The sequence below is a fragment of the Gorilla gorilla genome, chromosome 5, assembly GCF_029281585.2.
Source record: "Gorilla gorilla gorilla isolate KB3781 chromosome 5, NHGRI_mGorGor1-v2.1_pri, whole genome shotgun sequence".
Lineage (NCBI taxonomy): Eukaryota > Metazoa > Chordata > Mammalia > Primates > Hominidae > Gorilla > Gorilla gorilla.
Genome location: NC_073229.2, coordinates 95,315,563 through 95,338,837, shown reverse-complemented (window position 1 = coordinate 95,338,837; position 23,275 = coordinate 95,315,563). Strand labels below are relative to the sequence as shown.

The window sequence follows — 23,275 nt, the reverse complement described above, 5'->3', positions numbered from 1 at the left end:
GGCCCGACTCCAGGGGGAGACCAACTTCCCAACCCATCCTCCTTCTGGCTCCCCATCCACCTCGCTGAGAGCAACTTCCACCACTCAATAAAACTTTGCACCCATCCTCCAAGCCCACATGTGATCCGATTTTTCTGGTACACTAGGGCAAGAACCGGGGATACAGAAGGCACTGTGTCCTTTCGATAAGGCAGAGGGTCTAGTTGCGCTGATCAACACAAGCCAACTGTAGACGGCAAAACGGAAATAGCGCACTGTAACACACGCCCACTGGGGCTTCGCAAGCTGGAAACACTCACCCTAGATGCTGCCATGGGGTCGAAGCCCAAAAACGCTCCCCGTGACCTGCCCGTCTGCATGCTTCGCCTAGTGGTTTGAGCAGCAGAGCACCAAAGAAGCGAGCCACACCCCTGTCGCACACCCGGCGAGGGGGATAAAGGAACACTCCTCCCATTTCAATATTTAATAAGCACTTATGCTGGGTACTGGGACATGTTTGTGAACAAAATATCCATGATCCCTGCCCTCATGGAGCTTACATTCTGGTAAAGGAGTCAGAACATAAAGTAAAAAACATAGAAATAAAATTACCGCAAATTATGATAAGAGCTATGAAGAATATTAACACTGCTATCAAGAGTTAAAGGGGCTGGAGGGTGGTTTCCTTGTGTAGATTCGGTATCAGGAAAGGCCTCTTTGAGATGACATTAGGAGTATCTGGAGTATTGAATAGACCCATGACACAAAATAATCTTTCCCAACTAACCTCTCTGCCAGGCTTTCAACATGCACCATTTAAACAGTGTCTGTAAAACTATGCACTCTAGGCAAATTACCTGGAGTGCAGGTATTCTGTACGAGAATTAAGAAAATGTCATGAATTTTAGAAACCAAGAAGCTGGTTTTAAAATTAACAAGTCTAAGCAACATTTTAGCTCAAATGCAAGCTAGAGATGGTACTGAATAAATAGTGGGGTTTAGAGAAGACAGCCATAAAATATGAAAGAAATACAGACATGGGTTTCAGGTGTTGTTTTAAATTCGAATTGTGTTAACAACAAGTATAGTGAGTCCAAGTCTTCCTTCCATACTCAGAGGGTCCTCTGGATCTCCGAAGTGACTGCGAGCCACCATGCCCTGGGCAGCTCCATTCTCACAAGCCCCTAGACTACACTAAAAGGGTCCTGCCTACCAGGCAAGATTGAGGGATATCTCAATCCTTCTCATATGAGCAGCTAAACGAGTCTCTTTAATTTAATAATCCAATATTGTACTATGTTTAAAAATTAGTTTCTTTTGGGTGGAAAATTCTGTTTGCATAAAAAATTAAGTGAAAACAAATATACAATGAAAAATAATTCTCCTTCTGACTTCAGTCTCAAAATCTCTAACCTCCGTCTCCAAAAGCTGCCAATGGTAAACAGTTCCTTGTGTATAATTCAAGATATGCTTAATGTACACACAAGCAATGATACTTGTATTACACCCATGCACCCTGCCACTGCCCCCCCAACACAATGTAAACCCTAATAGCGGGAATAGTACATATATATCCCATGTCACCTTTCCTCTCATTTAGCAAAATATCTTGGAGGTTATACACTGCATTTTATAGATCTTAGTTTGATTAAGATCTTCCAGTTGATGCTTCTGTTTGTGTTCCCACTCTTTGCTGTTATTAACAGTGCTAAAATGAACATTCTATATAAGTATTTTTGTGCCCATGTGTGAGCATATCTGTAGGAAAAATTCCTTTTTTTAGTATTATTTTTTAATTTCAATAGGTTTTGGGGGGACAAGTGGTGTTTGGTTACATAAATAAGTTCTTTATTGGAGGTTTCTGAGATTTTGGTGCACCCATCACCAAAGCAGTGCACACTGTACCCGATACGTAGTCTTTTATCCCTCACCATACCCCATCCTTTGCCCGGAGTCCCCAAAGTCCAATGTATCATTCTTACGCCTTTGCATCATCATAGCTTAGCTGCCACATATCAGGGAGAACATACAATGTTTGGTTTTCCATTCTTGAGTTACTTCCCTTAGAATAATAGTTTCCAATTCCATCCAGGTTGCTGTGAATACCATTATTTTGTTCCTTTTAATGGCTGAGTAGTATTCCATGGTGTATATATATATATATACCACATTTTCTTTATCCACTTGATTGATGGGTATTTGGACTGGTTCCATATTTTTGCAGTTGCAAATTGTGCTGCTATAAACATGTGTGTGCAAGTATCTTTTTTGTACAATGACTTCTTTTCCTCTGGGTAGATACCCAGGAATGGGAGTGCTGGATCAAATGGTACTTCTACTTTTAGTTCTTTAAGGAATATCCATACTGTTTTCCATAGTGGTTGTACTAGTTTACATTCCCACCAACAGTGTAAAAGTGTTCCCTTTTCACCACATCCCAGCCAACAACTATTTTTTTTTTGATTTTTTGATTATAGCCATTCTTGCAAGAGTAAGGTGGTATCTCACTGTGGTTTTGATTTGCATTTCCCAGGTAATTAGTAATGCTGAGCCATTTTTAACATACTTGTTGGCCATTTGTATATCTTCTTTTGAGAATTGTCTATTCATGTCCTTAGCCCACTTTTTTATGGGGTTGTTTGTTTTTTTCTTGCTGATTTGTTTGAGTTCATTGTAGATTCTGGATATTAGTCCTTTGTCAGATGTATAGATTGCAAAAATTTTCTCCTACTCTGTGGGTTGTCTGTTTACTCTGCTGATTATTGCTTTTGCTGTGCAGAAGCTTTTTAGTTTAATGAAGGCCCATCTATTTATGTTTGTTTTTGTTACATTTGCTTTTGGTTCTTGGTCATGAAGTCTTTCTCTAAGCCAATGTCTGAAAGGATTTTTTCAATGTTATCTTCTAGAATCTTTATGGTTTCAGGTCTTAGATTTAAGTCTTTGATCCATCTTGAATTGATTTTTGTATAGGGTGACAGATGAGGATCCAGTTTTGTTCTTCTGCATGCAGCTTGCCAATTATCCCAGGACCATTTGTTGAATAGGGTGTCCCTTCGCACTGTATATTTCTGTTTACTTTGCCAAAAATCAGTTTGCTGTTTAAGTATCTGGCTTTACTTCTGGGTTCTCTATTCTGTTTCATTGGTTTATGTACCTATTTTTATATCAATACCATGCAGTTTTGTTTACCATGACCTGATACTGATAGTATAGTCTGAAGTTGGATAATGTGGTGCCTCCAGATTTTTTTTTTTTTTTTTTTTTTTTTTTTTGCTTAGTCTTGCTTTGGCTATGAGGGCACTTTTTTGGCTCCATATAATTTTAGGGTTTTTTTTTCTAGTTCTGTGAAGAATGATGGTGGTAATTTGATGGGAATTGCATTGAATTTGTAGATTGCTTTTGGTAGTATGGTCATTTTCACAATATTGATTCTACCCATCCATGAGCATGGGATGTGTTTCCATCTGTTTGTGTCATCCATGATTTCTTTCAGCAGAGTATTGTAGTTTTTCTTGTAGAGGTCTTCATGTCCTTGGTTAAGTATATTCTTAAGTGTTTTTTTGTTTGTTTTTTTTTTTTTTTTTTAGCTATTGTGAAATCTTGATTTGATTCTCAGTTTGGTTGCTGTTGGTATATAGGATTGGTGTATAGCTACTGATTTGTGTATATTAATTTTGTATCCTGAAACTTTGCTGAATTAATTAACCAGCTGTAGGAGCTTTTTGGATGAGTCTTTAGGGTTTTCTAGATATATGACCCTATCATCAGCAAACAGCAATAGTTTGACTTTCTCTTTACTGATTTGGACACCTTTCATTTCTTTCTCTTGTCTGATTGCTCTGGCTAGGACTTCCCATACTATGGCAAATAGAAGTGGTGAAAGTGGGCATCCTTGTCTTGTTCCAGTTCTCAGGGGGAATACTTTTAACTTTTCCCTGATCAGTATAATGATGGCTGTGGGCTTGTCATAGCTGGCTTTTATTACGTTAAGGTATGTCTCTTCTGTGCTGATTTTGCTGAGGGCTTTATCATAAAGGAATGCTGGATTTCATCAAATGCCTTTTCTGCATCTATTGAGATGATCATGTGATTTTTGTTTTTAATTCTGCTCATGTGGTGTATCACATTTATTGCTTATGTATGTTAAATCATCCCTGCATCCCTGGTATGAAACCCATGATCATGGTGGATTATCTTTTTGATATGCTGTTGGATTTGGTTAGCTAGAATTTTGTTGAGGATTTTTTCACCTATGTTAATCAGGGATATTGGTCTGTAGTTTTCTGTTTTTGTTATGTCCTTTCCTCGTTTTGGTATTAGGGGGAATACTGGCTTCACAGAACGACTTAGGGACAATTCCCTCTTTCTCTATCTTTTGGGATAGGGTCAATAGGATTGGTACCAATTCTTCTCTGAGTATCTGATAGAATTCAGCTGTGAATCTGTCTAGTTTTGGACTTTTTGTGACAATTTTTTAATTACCATTTCAATCTCACTGCTTGTTATTGGTCTCTTCAGAGATTTGATATCTTCCAGGTTTAATCTAGGAGGGTCGTATAGTTCTAGAAATGTATCCATCTCCTCTAGGTTCTTAGTTTATGCACATAAAGGTGTTCACAGTATCCTTTAATAATTTTTTGTATTTCTGTGGTATCAGTTGTAGTATCTCCTGTTTCATTTCTAATTGAGCTTATTTGGATCTTCTCTCTCCTTTTCTTGGTAAATCTTGCTAATGGTCTACCAATTTTACTTATCCTTTCAAAGAAACAGCTTTTGTTTCATTGATCTATTATATTATTTTTTGTTTCAATTTCATTTAGTTCTCCTCTGGTCTTCTTTATTTCTTTTCTTCTGCTGGGTTTGGGTTTGGATTGTTCTTGTTTCTCTAGTTTTGTGAGGTGTGACCTTAGATTGTCTATTTGTGCTCTTTCAGACGTTTTGATATAGGCATTTAACGCTATGAACTTTCCTCTTAGCACTGCTTTTGCTGTTATCTCAGAGGTTTTCATAGGTTGTGTCACTATTATTGTTCAGTTCAAAGAATTTTTAAATTTCCATCTTGATTTCATTGTTAACCCAGCAATCATTCAGGAGCAGGTTATTTAATTTCCATGTATCTGCTTGGTTGTGAGGGGTTCTTCTGGAGTTGATTTACAGTTTTATTCCACTGTGGTCTGAGAAAGTACTTGATATAATTTTGATTTTCTTAAATTTACTGAGACTTTTTTGTAGTCTATCATATGGTCTATCTTTCTTGGGTCCTTTCTTGATGTGGTGTTCTCTCCCTTCCTCTAGGAAAGGGGCTTCCTGAGAATTGAACTGTAGTGATTGTTTTTGCTCTTCTGGGTCTAGCCACCCAGCAGAGCTAAGGGTTCTGGGCTGGTAGTGGTCAGTGCCTGCACAGAGTCCTGTGATGTGATCTGTCTTCAGGTCTTGTAGCCATGGATACCAGCACCTGCTCTGGTGGAGGTAGCAGGGGAGTGAAGTGGACCCTGTGAGAGTTCTTGGTTGTGTTTTTGTTTAGTGCCCTGGTTCTGCGTTTGTTGGCCTCCAGCCAGGAGGTGGAGCTTTCAAGAGTGCATCAGCTGAAGTCCTATAAAGAGGATGAAAACTTGCCCTATAGACACCTGGTTACCTATTCAGGTTTCTCAGGCAGTGGGCAGAGGCATAGGGCTCCCAAGAAATTATAGCCTTTGTCTTTGGCTACCAGGGCAAGTAGAGAAAAATCACCAGGTGGGGGCAGGGATATGCGTGTCTGAGCTCAGCCTCTCCTTGGATGGGGCTTGCTGTGGCTGTGGTGGGGGATGGGTGTGATTCCCTGTCCAGCGGAGTTATACTCCCAGGGGTGTTATGGCTGCCTCTGCTGAGTCATACAGGTCACCAGGGAAGTGGGGAAAAGCCAGTACTCAAAAGCCTCACCCCACTCCCAAGCAACCCACAGTCCTAACGGCTGGTCTCACACCCACTGTGCTCCCCAACAACAGCATCGAGTCTATTTCCAGGCAGCTGGTGACCAGGGCCAAGAACTTGCCCTAGACCATGAGCCTCCCCATTGAGAAAGCAAGCAGACTCACAGTTTTTTGGCATCTCAGGGAGCCTGCAGGGGTGATCCAGTTCTTCAAAGGGTCTGTGGATTCTCTTGGCTTTCCTGGTATGTTTCTGTGGTAGTTCTTGGAGCAAAAGTTCACGATGTGAGTCTCCATACTGCTCCGTCCATCTGAGTGGGAGCTGCAAGTTAGTCTTGCTTCGTATTCATCATCTTAATCCCCCTGAGGAAAAATTTCTAAATTGGAATTGCTAAGTCAAAGGAGATGCACATTTTAGGTTTTGTAACAATTACCAAATTCCATTCTAAAGAGGGGACACAAATTTATATTCCCGTTAATAACAAATGAAAAGAAAATGTCCATGTGTCAAACAACATGGTAACTGTTTTACTTATAGTAATCTTTAGAGAAGGTATGATGATTATTCCTAATTTCAAACTGAGTTAACTGAGGCACTGCTTAACTGAAGTAGGTTAAGCAACTTGACAAAAATCACACAGAATTAACTGAATAAACTGGGAGCTGGGATCAACAGTCTAACCTCTTACCCCTTATGCTATACGGCCTCCCTGAATTTCAGTCCCAGCTCTCTCACTTAAAGCTGACAGCCTGGCCAAATTGTTTACCTCAGCTCTATAGTTTCTTTATATTTAAAAGAAGATAAAATGTACCTCAAAATATTAATATGAGGATAAAATGAGACAATGTCGAGAAAATTTCATGCAAGGGGGGTTAAACAAATGTAAATTTGCTTTTTTCCTATTGAGAAACATAAATCACAAAGAAGAATAATCTATTTCTCTGGCAAATTTTTTTCAGTAGTTAGAAATTAAAGAAGGAAATGTGACCCATTTTAATGTTAAAATGAAAGCAATAAAGCCAATAGGAGCTGTGATGGAACTCACCTCCCTGTCTTTCTCATACAAAGTCTTTAATGCTGATGGGTTTGCTCTTGGCCTAGCTCCTTTGCACAGTATTGTTTGCAACCAGAGTCATTCTGCTTGGCTGATTCCTTAATGCCCAACCTTATTCCCTTTCTCTAAAAATTCTGTTTCTCTAGAAATGTGGATGGAATAAGGATTGCTAAAGCATGTGTTCTGGGAACACTGAACCACCTATTCCAAGACAGCCTTGAATGAACCTTCTCTTCAGTCTCCACAATCCAGGACTGCACAAGGAGGGTGACTCGTGCATTCTTTACTCCATATATGTCAGCTCCACAGTGTGCAGGATGTTCATGTACAACCTCACACTACTGGCCTGTCTCTTCCCATCTCTGAGTGGTCAGTATAGCTCAGTAATAGGTTCCAAATGGGAAGGGTGACATTTATTCATAGCTGAGCTCAGAAAATTTAGAACCACATAAAATGTCCAAATTTAAAACTCCCTGTTTTTACAATTGGGTTATAAAATAACAAACACCCTGACAATTATGCTAACTCTATCCTTCACTTTCACACTTGCCTGATCCATTACCCTATCTGTGAGTCCTGATGCTTTCCTCACCCTGGATACATTCATAGTATGCTCCCTGCTCCATTCCCTCTACAACAAGGGTGCTAACCAGAAATGGAGTGAGGCTCAGGTATTTATCCATTCATTTTTCTCCACATATATTTTCTAAGGGCCACACACTATTCAAAGCACTGGAATGAATATGCCTGTCTTTCCTTCTTTTTTCCTTCCTTCTTTTCTTTTTCTTTCTTTCCCTTCCTTCCTTCCTGTCTTTCTTCTTTCTTTCCTTCCTTCCTTTTGTTTTCTTCCTTTCTCTCTCTCTTTTCAATTATTTTCCTTTCAGATTATGTAATTATTTTTACTTGGAAAATTTAATATTGTGTCTCTTTTAGCTGGGTAATATATGTCTAATTTCAAAGTAGCCAAGTCATAATGTCCTATAGCACCAAAAAGTGTTTCAGCTCATAGATTTCCAAATAATGTAATTTAGAAAACAGAAATAATTGCAGATTCACACACAAAAAAATTTTATTTTTTTTTATTCTTTTTTTTTTTTGAGATGGAGTCTCTCTCTGTCACCCAGGCTGGAGTGCAGTGGCGTGTTCTCAGCTCACCGCAACCTCTGCCTCCCGGGTTCAAGCAATTCTCCTGCCTCAGCCTCCCGAGTAGCACACAAACAAATTTTAAATGATCCTATGGACAAAAGGTTCTGTTCTTTCCATTGGTATTACCACTATTGCACATTTATGAAAGTAATTTAGAGACATGTACAAGGAAAATCTGTCTCTAAAAGGCTTCCAAATTTAGTAAATTGGGATATTTTACAATCACCTGTTTTAGTTTATGATAAATACAATTTACTTCTTCATTTTATGCACTCTGGTCAAATTAGAGCAGTTAGTTCATGCTTTAATGTATTAACACAACACAGCAAAAAGCATATAAAAATATAAAAGAAAACACCCGAAACACATGTCTGAGTTCAAAGCCTATTAAGCATTCCTGTGCACCAGAAATAGAAAAGAAATGCAGAACTGAGCATAGCTGAGGCCACAGCCATGCTGGGCTCTTGTCCTGAAGTAGGCAGTGACAGCTGAGAACCAGGGAAGGAGAATTGAAGGTGTTCCATGAAAATTAGCATACTGGAGCCAGATTTGAAAACAGAGGCTAGATGAGGCTCCTTCTGGTAAAAGGAGGTTAAAAATCTGCAGCCAACCATTCCCTGGGGCCATGGCTTTGCAGAGAACTTCAGAAACAAGAGAACTAACACATATTGCACTTGAGGAAGGGTACTAAATGCACCTGGCCTGGGGCCTGATGTCATATGCCTGCTGAGACCAAGGGCAGGTGTTCTGCAACGTCATACAGCACTAGGTTTGGAGGTAGGGTTCAGGAATTTGGGAGAAGGAAATGCAAAACTGCTAGATAGAGAAATTTGAAGAAAGAGAAAGAAGGGGAGCAATTTCATTCAACATGATGCTGCAAAACAGAATTTCAAAGCGGGAGAATTCTAATGCTGTGAAAGTAATCCTGCCAAAAATCAACAATTGGAACATAATTTCATTCCAGGTGAAATTTTATTAAACTGATCTAGCCAAAACTTAAGAATAAATATGCTTTGAATGCTTAAGGGGAAAAATGGAAAAAACTATGCACTTTTTTTTAAAAAACATAAAATGTGAAAAGCAGACAGATATGAAACAAGCCAAGTAAATTAAAAAGCAGAATGATTAGACATCTTGGGAGTTAAAAATCTATTCATTGCAATAAAAAATTCAAAGATAGGGTAAACTTTGGAACAGAGGCAACAAAAGAAAAATAATGAATTGAAAAATATTACTGAGGGATTTACTCAAAAGACAGCATAGAGAATAAAATATGGAAGAATGCTAAGCAGAGAGATCACACAGGGTAGTATGCCTGGGAGAGTTCCAATTTACATCTGTTGTCCTGATATAATTATTAGTGGCACTTCTTGTAACTCCCAAATGCATCTTCCCTGAGAATCAGGGAAGGGGAAGTGAAGGTGCTCCATGGAAATTAGCAGACTGGAGCCAGGTTTGAAAACAGAGGCTAGGTGGGGCTCTGGTTATATAAACATAATTATATAAATATAATTTATTAGGCAATAGTTGTATGGTCACCTAAAACTATATAGGATAGTCTGAAGACAAATAGGACTGCCTATTTTTCTTTAAGGAAGGAAAAAGTAGAGAGAGTCACAAGAAAGTAATATTTGGAGAGAAAAGAGCTGTGAGTTTTCCAAAATTGAAGAAAAATATGTCCTCAATTGAAAATGAACTGTAAAAACCAAGAAGGATCTACAAAAATATATTCATATCCAGACTTACCAAAGTAAGACTGGAATACGTCAAGAATTAGGAGATGTTTTTACCAGCTACAAGGAGAAAAACAGGTTACCAACAAGAAATGGTAATTAAACAATAAATCAAGTGGGCTTCTCATTAGCAACCATAGATGCCATGAAACAATAGAAAAATAAATTCAATATAATGAGGGGAAACTGGAAATTTAGAATATTATATCCAAATAACTTAGCAACACAAACAAGGTGCTGGAAAATAGATTCTCAATCTATAATATATTCCTGTTTAGGTTCTTGGGTTTCTGAGTAGGATAAAAATACTAGATAATTTCAGATATTTTTAAAATTATAGTTATAATTAATATATAATTCGCAGCTTTGTATGTTAAAAGCTTAAAAATATTTTTATTGGAAATTAACAATTGAATATGTCTATATATGGAAATGTAAAGGACCAAGACCAGAGAAGACAATTTTGAAGAAGGACAAAATCCCTCTAAGGGTTATCAAGATGTATTGCAAAGTGATGATATTTAAGACAGTTTTGCATTAGCATAAAAATAGACAAATAGAAATATGGAAAAGAATAGAAACATTTGTGACCATTTGTTTCACGATAAAGCATAATGCAAATGAAAAAAGAATGGTATTTTTAATAATGATTTTGGGTCAACTGGTTATCTATATGAGGAAAAAACACATTTTGACATCCTACCTCATATGACACACAAAAATCAATTCAGGGTTGGGGGTATATACCCACCTGAAAACTAACAATTAAACATCAAGAAGATAAGAGAGAATATCTTTATGACCTTAAGATGGGCAAATTTTTTTAAAGAAAAATAGTGATTAATGGGACATTATTAAAATTAAGAACCTCTGTTCATCAAAAACCCCAGTAAAATAGTCATATGGTTTGGCTGTGTCCCCACCCAAATCTCATCTTTAATTGTAGATCCCATAATCTCCATGTATCATGGGAGGGACCCGGTGGGGAGTCATTGGATCATGGGGGTGGTTTCCTCCATGCTGTTCTTGTGATAGTGAGAGTTCTCGTGAGATCTGATGGTTTTATAAGTGTCTGGCATTTCCCCTGCTTGCACTCATTCTCTCTCCTGTCACCCTGTGAAGAGATGCCTTCTGCCATGATTGTAAGTTTCCTGAGTCCTCCCCAGCCATGCAGAACTATGAGTCAATTAAACCTCTTTTCTTTGTAAATTGCCCAGTCTCATGTATTTCTTCATAGCAGCATGAGAATAGACTAAACAAATAGTGGAAGAGAAGACCACCAACTGGAAAAGATACTTTCAATATTTTTACCTGACAAAAGATTATTATCCAAAACATATTAAATGTTTCTGTGAAGCCATATAAAAGACAGACAATCCATTAAAAAATTTGAATAAACTTGGATATTGAACAGGTAATACATGAAATATAATACATAAATGGGTGATAGCCATATAAAGTGCTCAAAATCATTAGTAATGAATGAATTAAAAATTGTGTGCATGCAACTACACACTCATCAGAATAGGTAAAATCTAAAGAAACAGGTATTACCATATATTGAGGATATGCAGCAATTGGAGCTTTTATGCACTACACATGGGAATATAAATTGGTACAACCTCTTCAGAAAACTATTTGGCAGTAACTACTAAAGCTAAACATAAGCATAGCCTACAACCCAGTAATGCCAGTATTTCACTCCTAGGTATATACCCAACAGAGTTGTAAATGAAATGTCAATGAAAGGCAGGTACAAAGAATGAAATGAAATTAGAGAATGTTTAAAACAGCATTATTTGTAATCCCCAAACACTAGAAACAATCCAAATGTCCAGCAAGAGTAGAACGGATAAATAAATTGTGGTGCATTCGTTCAATGGGATACTTCATAATAATAAAAGTAATTAATCATCAATATAATCAATAACATCAATGAGTCTAATAACATAAGAATGAGCAATAGCAGCCAGATGCAGAGTTCACGTCATATCCCATTTATAAAAAGTTCAAAACAGGCAAAGTTAATCTATGGTAAAGAAGACAGATATGGTTAACCTTAAGAAGAGAAGGGAGATACTGAGGGCGATTCAGGGTATTGGCAATATTCTACGTCTTAATCTGGGTTATAGTCACACAGATGTATTTACTTTGCAAAAATTTATTAAAATCAACATTTCTGCATATAAGTATGCTCATCTGTATGTATTTGCTATACATGAAATAGAAAAATAAGGCATAATCTTAGGGTTACCAATATAGAAATAGAAATAATCTTGATATTTTTCAAACCTCCAGAGGAATCGAAAGAAGGAGGAAGAATAGAATGATTTGGAGGAAGAGAAGGAGAAAGTAGAGGAGCTGAAAAAAAGGAAGAAAAAGAAAAATGCAGAATCCTTTTTCAATCCAACAGAACACAGCAAAAAAGCAAAGAAAGTGAAAGGTAAGTAGATAGCACAAAAGGAAATGGTACAAATAAGCCCAAAAGTGTAATGTATCAGAGTCAACGTGGATATAAATTCACCTATTAAAAGGCAGAGATGGGATAATAATAACATAAATCCTGCTGTATCCTGGTTATAAAAAGCACACCTAACACCAAACCAAAAGAAAATTTTGAACATAAAGTTTTGAAAAACTAAGAGGTTTTTATTAAACCTATTTTATTATTTATAGTAAGATGATGTGTTAGTCCATTCTCATGCTACTAATAAAGACATACCCAAGATTGGGTAATTTATAAAGAAAAGAAGTTTAATTGACTCATAGTTTTGCATGGCTGGGGAAGCCTCAGGAAACTTACAATTATGGTGGGAGGGGAAGCAAAAACATCCTTCTTCACATGGCGGCAGCAGAAGGAAGCGCCCAGCAAAGAGGGAAAACCCCTTATAAAACCATCAGATCTCTTGAGAACTCACTCACTATCATGAGAACAGCAGCACGGGGGAAACCGCCCCATGATTCAATTACCTCCCACCAGGTCCCTCCCACAACACGTGGGGATTATGGGAACTACAATCCAAGGTGAGATTTGGATGAGGACACAGCCAAACCATATCAGGTGCACTATAAAATAATACAGAACAATCCCCAAGCCAATAAAATAATATTTAACTTGTATGCACTTAAACATAACATTGCAATAGGCAGAGAAAACTGATAGGATTACAAAAACTGACAAATCCAGAACTATAGTAGGATACGTTAAACAGTTCAATAAGAAAAAAGGTCAAAAATAAAAAAGAAAAAGAAGAAAAAACAGGTCAAATAGAAAAAGCTAGAAGAATATAAAATATTTGAAATACTTGGTTGTACCTAGCCCTAGCTTAGCTCTCTCCCTACTCCTGCCTATCTTCCAAGACATACACACCTAAATCCTCAGGCTGCTTAGAAGTGAGTAGAAATCAATTACAAGCTCTCAAGCTACAACTTGTAGAGAAATACCCTCACATTCAGTTAATATGGGAAGGGACCTAAGGGGAATTCACTCAATCTATACCAGAATAAAAAAACAGAGTTCAGATGCAGAGCTCACTGAAAATATGAACAAGATGGAAAAAGGATGACATGAGAACTAGGTAAGCAGAACAAAAAATAAGAATGAAAGAAACTCTATAGCAACAAAGAACATAGAGAAATATTCATGCTATAGAAAATCTTATTAAGTACATGAAATGAATAAAATACGAGCTCAAATGTAAGATGATAACAATACAGAATGATGTAAAAATGGAAATTGAAAATATAAGGAAACAAATTGAAACTAAAATAACACCATTACAGAACTTATAAACAAATTACATGCAGAAAGAAATTTAATGGACATGGCTGAAAAATAAATTGCTCTACAAAGAAAAGGCTTGAGATAAGCACAGTAAAATCAACGGAAAAAGATTAACAGATTAGTAGAAATAGAAGATAATAGCTAAGGAGAAGTGACAAATATGCCATTATATAAAGATAATAGGTATCGCTGAATTAAAAAACCAGTAAATGACTCGGAAAAAGTATTCCAATAGAAAATAGAAAAATAATCCTGTAATGCAAGAATAAGACCCTCTGCAACTCAAAAGTGCATGTCATATTCCAAGACAAACATATTCAACCCTATTTTTCCTAAGTCATATTCTGTTGTTACTGAATTTAAGAATAAGAAAAAATTATTTAGCCATCCAGAGACAAATAATAAGCCTCTTATATTTGGGAGCAAAGCAGACTGGACTCAATCTTCTCTGGAGTAACATTCTGGGTTACAGGATGATAAAGCAATGTCTACCAAGTTCTAAAGGAAAAGAAATGTGATCCAAAAATATTGTATTCCCCTAAGATTCCACTCAAGTATAAATACCACCAATAGATATTCTTAAATGTGAGACAATATAGTCATGCATTGCTTAATGACAGGGATACATTCTGAGAAATGCATCCTTAGATTGATCTCTTTACTGTGGGAATAGTGTACTTACACAAACCTGATGGTATAACCTAATACACACCTAGGCCATATCATATAGCCTAGCTCCTAAGCTACAAACCTGTACAGCATGCTAATGTACCAAATACTGTAGGCAATTGTAACATAATGGTAAATATTTGCATATCTAAACCTATCTAAACTTAGAAAAGGGATAGTAAAAATACAGTATAAAAGTTTTTTTTTGTTTGTCTGTTTGTTTTTTAATGGTACTCTTGTATAGGACACTTAGTATGAATGGAGCTTGCAGGACTGAAAGTTGCTCCAGGTGAGCCAATGAGTGAGTGGTGAGTCAATGTGAAGGCCTAGGATATTACTGCACACTACCATAGACTTCATAAACACCGTAGAATTAGGCTCCAGTAAATTTATTTTAAATTTTTTTCTTCAGTAATAAATTAATCTTAGTTTACTGTAACTTTTTTACTTTATAAACTAATAATATTTTTTACTTTATAAACTTTTAAATTGTTGACTCTTTTTTTTTTTTTTTTTTTTTGAGATGGAGTCTTGCTCTGTCGCCCAGGCTGGAGTGCAGTGGCGCCATCTCGGCTCACTGCAAGCTCCGCCTCCCAGGTTCACGCCATTCTCCTGCCTCAGTCCCCTGAGTAGCTGGGACTACAGGCTCCCGCCACCAGGTCCGGCTAATTTTTTTTTTGGTAGAGACGGGGTTTCACCGTGTTAGCCAGGATGGTCTCTATCTCCTGACCTCGTGATCCACCCGCCTTGGCCTCCCAAAGTGTTGGGATTACAGGCGTGAGCCACCAAGCCCAGCCTGTTGAGTCTTTTGAAATAACATCTAGCCATCTAGCTTAAAACACAAATGCATTGTACAAAAATATTAGTACAAAATAGAACAGTATAGTTAGTATAATATAGTACAGTAGTACAAAAACATTTCTTTCTTTATATCTTCATGCTATAAGCTTTTTAATTTTTTTAAGTGTTTTTGTTAAAAGCGAAGGCATACACATACCCATTAGCCTAGGCCTACACAGCGTCAGGATCATCAGTTTCACCGTCTTCTATCTTCACATTTTGTCCCACTGGAAGATCTTCAGGGGCAACAAAACGCATGGAGCTATATCAGGTGCAGTGGCTCATGCCTGTAATCTCAGCACTTTGGGAAGCTGAGGGGGAACGATCACTTGGTATCAGGGGCTGGAGACCAGCCCGGGCAACATAGTGAGACCTCGTCTCTGCTAAAAATTAAAAAAAAAAACAAAAACCCACAAAAGAGTTAGCTGGGCATAGTGGCGTCCACCTGTAGTCCCAGCTACTTAGGGGGCTAAAGTGGGAGGATCGCTTGAGCCTGGAAAGTCAAGACTGCGGCGAGACCTCATCCTGCCTCTGCACACCTGGGTGACAGAGCGAGACCTTGTCTCAAACCAAAACAAAAACACATGGAGGTCTTATTTCCTGTGATAACAGTGTCTTCTTCTGGAACATCTCCTGAAAACTTACCTGAGGTTCTTCTTGAGCAGGTGTCACTCTTTTCAGAAATATGTCTATAGTTGTTTGTTTGGTTTGTTTCCTTTTTTCAGCATAGATTTGCTTGTAAGTAGATAATGCCTCATGAGCATCTTCTCTATTGATGAAAATCTGTCGGTGTTGGGATCTGTTTATAACTGCATCATCACAAACATGTGAGTAATGCGTTGCACCACATTATGATGGCCATGAACTCACTAGGCCATAGGAATTTTCAGCTTCATTATAATCTTAAAGCACCACTGTCATATATGCAGTCCACTGTTGACTGATTGTTACGTGGCACATGGCTGTGCAAAGATGACAGCACACATTAGCTTTCTTGAGGCTCCAGGAACTGTCCAGCACAGTAAGTGAAATTTTTTTAAAAATCCTAAACATAATATTGAGAGATTTGCAAATATCAAGGTTAAAGAGAATATTCTGAAAGCTTCAGAGAGAAAAGACAGCAACACTGAAGTCATGCAAGGAGCATCAACTTCAAAAGTCTGATGAAAACTGACTTTGAACTTAAACATCTTTACCCAGCCAAATCATTCATCAAGTATGATGATAGAATAAAAGTATTTTCCAACAAAGCAAGACTCCGTCTCAAAAAAAAATAAAATAAAATAAAAGTATTTTCCAATCTCTAAAGACTCATAAAATGTATCTCCCCTGCATCCTTTATTATGAGGTTACTTATGGGTCAGAAAGAAACATTGAAAAAAGTAATTTAAAATGGGAAAGGCATGGGATGTAGGAAACAGCAAGTCTAACCTGGGACAAGAAGAAAGGGAAGATCCAAGCTGACTGCAGTGCAGCAAAATCAGTCCTAAAGTAGGGTCCGAAAATAAGTGTACATTTAAAAAAAGGTGTATGCTGGGGCAGAGTGGTATTTCATAAACTTGATAGTATCCTTAAAACAGCTATCATAAACCTAAGGATTGGCTAAAGAAAAAAAAAAGGCAAGTAGAAATTTGAGGGAAAGGAGCACTGTACACTATGTTATGTAATCACTGCTTGGCTCAGCAATGAACCACATTCACATAGTTGTGATAATGTAAGCAATGCCTGCTGATTTTTCAACTTCTAACGTCTAAACAAAGTGAAAACATAGACAGTCTAACTGTGGTTATATGATAAAAGGTAATTTTTTCAGGCTTACCAATACAAAAGTGAAAACAAATCTTGCAAAGGTAAGGAAGAGAAAGGGGGGAGGGATTGAGGGCCTTCTTCACCTTACAAGGTATGGGGTCAAGATAGGTTGTGTCTAACTAACAGAACAAGAAATCAGGGGAAAACATATAGTCTTGCAGGTATGAAAGTAACCAAAAGAGGAATTAAAAGTAGTAAAACTTGCTGTGGGAAGAGGAAGAGAGGGGAGTCAAGTGAAGTATAAGTGAGCTAAAACCTCATTTACCATGGCAGGAAGTTGGTAGATAATGTTTAAAGTAGATAATCCAAACCCTCATGACTAATCAACTTAGAATTTTAAAAATGTAAAATAAAAGTTATCAAGGGTTTAAGATGACATACTCAGGAAGGGATGGGATGTGGTAACCGATTGTTGCTTTTTATAGCAAGCCGTTTAATGCTGTTTATTCTTTATAAAATTTTCCTTATTTTGACAAAATTGTGTATGTTATAACTATATATGCATGTATACACACACACATACATATACACACATTTCAAAGGAGTGGCTATTAGTAAAATATAATAATATTAAATAGTATCTCTTCTTATAAAACAATGTCTGCCATCTATCCACCTATCTAAGAAATGTATAAACAGTTTTTTACAACAATATTTAGCTCACATTTCCAAGTGGCAGGGTTTCAGGAGAATTTTGACATTGTTATTCTTACTTTTCTGTATTCCCTGAATAATTATTGTCTTTATATCACTTTTCTAATAATAGCATCTTTATTGTATACTCTCAATGCTGGGAGGGCAGGAGATATAAATAAACAAAAGTGGAAGCAGGGAGGAGGCCATGAAACTATTACAAAAGCCCATGTGAGAAAACATAGTGGTGTGCACTAAGAAGCTTACGTTTGAAATGAAGAGAAACAGCCAGGTTCATGACATAATTTGGAGGGAGAAACAACGGTACTCTAGGCTTGAATGTTGATGGTAGGAACAAGAGGAATCAAGACCATAGTTGCTCACCTGAGCTATCACGAGCACGGAGGCCATAGACAGAGAGAGAATTGAATGTTTTATTTCCAAGTTGAAAGTAGTTAAAGACAGGATTGAGAATTTGGCTTTATATAGCCTAAATTTGAATATTTGAGAAACATACAAATAATAGTCATGTAGTCATTTGCATATATGCAGTTATTTGCATATGCAGTCGCGCTGAACATATATATTTGACATTTGTCAGCAAATAGAAAGGATATAAAGCTGTGAGAATGTATGAGAGCACCTAGTAGTGAGGACTGAGAAAAGGCAGAAGAGAACCTTGGACCAAGCACAGATGGCCTCCAACACTGATAGATCTGAGACAGAGAGGGAATCCTGGAAACAAAGTAAGAAGAGAGAGCAGGGATAATTTGGTAGGTAAAAATTCAGCAGGGTGTGGCTTCAGGGAAGCTGAGGGAGGAGGCTGTTTCCAGGAGGAGGGAGCATTGAAGTCCTTGAAGTAAGAGGGAAGGGGCTACAACCCCAAGCAGAATGATTAGCTCTTCATTGGATAAGGGACACTTTATACATCATAACAAAAGGGAAGAAGAAAAAAAGGGAAAGGGTTGCAGGTGTAGATATCTTTTGTAGCCTCAGTGGCGAGAAGATGGAGTCTGATGTCTTCCATTTTCTAGATGTAGCAGGAGATAAGATCATCTGCTGAGACTGAGGAGAGAAAAAAGGCAGAAAATTACGGCTGATGGAGAGATGACAGCATTAGGTGGAAGCCTCAGGTAATCTTAGGGCCATTGATACTTATTACCTAGTTACTTTAGTTATGGAATCAGTAATCTTAATCATATTTTCATTTTCAATAACCTAGGTTTTGTTTAATCAATTTCCTGAATAAAGGAATACTATTATTCAAGAAACATACACAGAATCATAGAATGTTTGAATGTAAAGAAATCTTAGATATTGTATGCCCCAGTCTTCACTATACAAATGATAAAACTAAGGCTTAATTTAAGGAATTTTTCTAAAATTAAAGAACTAGTTGGTGACAGGTAGAAATAAAACATAAGCTTTTAGATTCTCAATCTATTGTTATGAAAGCTCAGACACACAGTTACATAGACACACAGACAAACCCCTCTGCACAGAAAATCAAAAAGGTTACTAGAATCAACTAATGTCAACTAAAAAATTAGTCCTTGTCAGTTTCTTTGGGCAATAATACAAATATATATTGCAATATTGCATACAGTGAGCTTCTGAAGATGTGTAAAAATTTTAAATACACAGTAACTAACTGCTAAAGAAGAAATCTATATTGAATATGTTTTGAAAGATAGGCATCTTTTCACAGTCTATATTATCAAATAATTCATCTCATTTTATGTTGGTAGTTATTATTTCTTAGAGACATTGTTTATCACCTTCCGTTATTCCAATAGCTTCCTAAGTTTCTCCACAAAAAAAATCCCAAGAGGTAGGGAAAATCATTCCCTGTTTGTATTTTGTCATTTGATTAATATTTTCAGAATTGCATCCAAATGATTCTACTTGTTTTTCACACTCCAACAGGCAGCCACCTGCCACCACCTTCAAAAAGGAAATATCCTATCATATTTTCTACTCTACATAAATAACTTCTTCCCTAGGAGAAGGGAAAATGCAGAGTGGTATTTACCCTTATTTTTTTTTCAAATATTCTGGTTGGATTTTGTAATGTTACGCTAATATCTTTTTGCCTTTGTGGATATTTATATATCCTTCCCATTTTCCTTTCAGGTCATAATTCATCCCTTTCACCTAACATTCAGTATTTGGTTGAATATTAAACTTATTACATTTGAAAATGTTATTTGAAATATTTTTCTGTACAGTTATGAGGCATCCCAGCCATCATATAATTAAAAATTTCACAATATTCCATTAGGCTATATACCGACTACCACTGCACCCCAAAAAAGCTTGCTAATTTCATTCATTCCTACGTATCCATGTGGGCAAACTCAAATGAAGATGCACCAACAGAAGAGGAAAATATATTGCTTCCTCTTACTCCTACGCAGATGTTCATGGCATGGATGAATGGAGAGGGCCACAAAGCATGGTCCCTGTATTTTTTGGCTCCTCCGCAAATACTAAAGACTTGGACAAGGACAGCTCTCCTATTGTAATCATGGCCAGAAATGGGTTTACTCCGAAACTAATGAAGAAGATTAATTCCTAGTAAAGTGTTCACATGTTCATATGCTTTTGTAAAATTTGCTAAAGTAAGATATTCTTATTGCAATTGGGTAAAGCTATTGTCATCTTCTACCACGACTTCTCCTGCATCATACTCCTTCTCTTGACAGAAGGTCCCAGAGCAGCCATGGAGAAGTGCTGGGTCCAGCATAATATACTTACATGGTTCACAGCCAACTCCATGTATAGTTAGATTGGTAGCCACTGCATAGTTTGCTTCCAGAAAAACTTCTACCATCTCCTATGACTGTTCATCTTGCATATTACACAAAGGTGCCTACAATTCCTACTTTCAGAACATGTGAGCAGTGAAAGATAAATGAGGAATGAGGCTTGAAATATCTGGAAACATAATTTCATCTTCCAATAATCAGATGTCTAAAATTGTGAGAGTTAAGCGTTTATTGATTCTCAATCAAAACAAAAGTTCTCTCCCACCAAAAAATGTACTCAATAGTGGCCTAAAATCTCATAATTTGTATATGAAAGAAACAGAGATTTTTCCAAATTTGGCAACAATTCTTAAAATTTCAGGACATTACCCAAAACAAGTTATAAAGGCAGAAAGTTTCTAAGTAATTGCATTCTATTCAATCAGACATGCTTGAGGAAAGACTAAATTACCTCACTACTGTCTTTATTACAAATATTACAAAAATTGATGTCTCATGAAAAGTTGATTGATAGATTACAGCCAAAAAATGAAAAGATGTATTAGGGAGTTAAGTAATTATATATATATATATATATATATATATATATATATATATATATATATACACACACACATACACACACATATATATAATGTGTATTACATATTATATATGTGTATATATACAAATATACATATACATGTATGTAGATATACATATGTACTATATATACACATTATAATATAAACAGTATATATAAATATATGTAATTTTTCAGGATTCTTCTATTTGTGGTATTTGTTAGCTTTTAAAAGTTATACTTAGATGTGATTTCTTTCTCATTCTAAATAAACATTTATATTTGTACCTGACTTTCTTTTTATAACTTTTGAATTATTTTTGTTGAAGTTGGTTATGAAAACAAACAAATAAATAAATAAATGTCAGACTCCCAAAAATCTGAGTCCCCTTAGTGACCACACAGCTCTGCTAGCCTGGACAGACATTCTAATTTGGAGGTAGGCAAAATACTGGACAAAATTAAATGGGAGAATTGAAGACTTTCTTCTCATCACTCACCATGCTTTGGGACTGTATGTTATTCACGACAATGGAAGCTGTTAGCTTTAACGGAGTAAAAATAATTTCTCTAAGATAATGATGCTTTGCATTTTGTCTAATTTCTCATAAGGAAGGTAATAAAAATTGATTCTCAGAAGATCAACATAGGAAAAAGTTTTGAAGTGTAGGTCTGTGTCCTGGTAGTTTTAGTGGCCAGGCTGGTGATCACTAATTACAAAAGGATGACTCATTTCTTTTCCCCACACATAAATTTGTCTCTGATCACAAATTGCATAGACTTAGATAGGTTTTGATACTCCAAGTCACATGCTTGCCATTTGGAAAAGTAATGAGCACATTTAAGGAAAATCTCTAAAGAAATAAGGCTAGGTGGCTGGGCATGGTGGCTCACACCTGTAATCTCAACACTTTGGGAGGCTCAGGCAGGTAGATCACTTGAAGTCAGGAGTTTGAGACCAGCCTGGCCAACACGGTGAAGCCCTGTCTCTATTAAAAATACAAAAATTAGCTGGGCGTGGTGGCACATGCCTGCAGTCCCAGCTACTCGGAGGCTGAGGCAGGAGAATCACTTGAACCCGGGAAGCGGAGGTTTCAGTGAGCCGAGGTCACAGCACTGTACTCCAGCCTGGGCGACGGAGCAAGACTCCATCAAAAAAAAAAAAAAAAAGAAGAAATAAAAGAAAGAAAGAAGAAAGAAAGAAAGAAAGGAAGGAAGGAAGGAAGGAAGGAAGGAAGGAAGGAGAAAGAAAGAAAGAAAGAAAGAAAGAAAGAAAGAAAGAAAGAAAGAAAGAAAGAAAGAAAGAAAGAAAGAAAGAGAGAGAAGGCTAGCAACACAAGCTATCCAGAGACCATAAATTGCCATGCAGCAGCTCATGATTTTCTGAAGTGCAAACTACTAACCTGGTCATCTTTAATTCACCTGACGGATAAGAAATAATGTGAGTCAGCGAGACAAGGGTACTTAAATCAATGGCTGCCTTACAAGAAAAGAGTCTTGAAATACAGGTACTTTGTTTTAGGGCACACTGAAAAGAGCTTGATCCACTCAAAATATTTTTCCAAAGTAAAAGTCATCTCTTTTTAAAAATTATCTTTCCCACAGTCTTCTTGACAATATTAATCCTTTCATTTAGGAAGCATGACGCAAAGCCTCTGTGATTTTAGGGAAATTCTACCACACCGTTTTCCCTCCTTAGTTAGAATCACGTGTTTAAACTTGAAGAGGCTATTGCTGTGGTTATAAACATTTCTACTCCTGTTATTTGATCAACATTTCTACTCCTGTTATTTGATCAATCTGATTGCAATCTGTAAAGGAAAATTGCTATAAACTACTTGAATGTGAATGATGTACAATTGTCTTAAGATGCTCAATAGAGTAGAAACCACCTCAAGAAAAAATTGTTTGCAGTATGGTTTGTTTTTCCTCAATTTTTTATTTTTAAGAAGTCAAACCAACAAAAAAAAGTCTAAAGCATAGTACAGTTAATATCTATATATTCTCCACCTAGATTCACCCGTTGTTAGCATTTTGCCTGTTTGTCATTTCCCTTTTACTTTCTATGTTTTGTTTTGTTTTTTCCTACAGAACCATTTGAATATAAGTTGCAGACATCATAATACTTCTGCACTGGGTACTTTAGTATGTGTCACCTAAAAACAAATACATTTTTCTTCCTAACCACAATATCTCTCTAACCACAATACCATGAGATTATTACACACAAGGCAGTTCACATTGATGCCCTAATGCCATCAAATTAAAATCTATATTCAAATGTCTTCAGTTGTTCTAATGTCTCTTATTCCTGTTTTATTTTTCCAGGATCTAATCAAGAGTCACTCCTTGCAGTAATGTTCACGTTTCCTTCGTCTCTTAAAAGATATC

At 36.7% G+C, this 23,275-nt stretch overlaps 1 protein-coding gene across 3 annotated transcripts in view; it reads left to right on the top strand.

Moving 5' to 3' along the window:
• LOC101134474 (putative uncharacterized protein encoded by LINC00472) overlaps positions 1-23,275 on the top strand; it is a 224,624-nt gene that overhangs the window by 172,890 nt on the left and 28,459 nt on the right. Inside the window, exon 4 of one of the 3 annotated variants that reach the window (XR_010134282.1) lies at positions 12,118-12,262. The exons of 1 other annotated variant lie outside the window; for it this stretch is intronic. The gene's annotated coding sequence lies outside the window, so the exon portion shown is untranslated. Of the gene's footprint in view, positions 1-12,117; positions 12,569-23,275 lie in introns of those variants that run through there. One more of the 3 variants, XR_008680723.2, reaches the window with a different exon arrangement.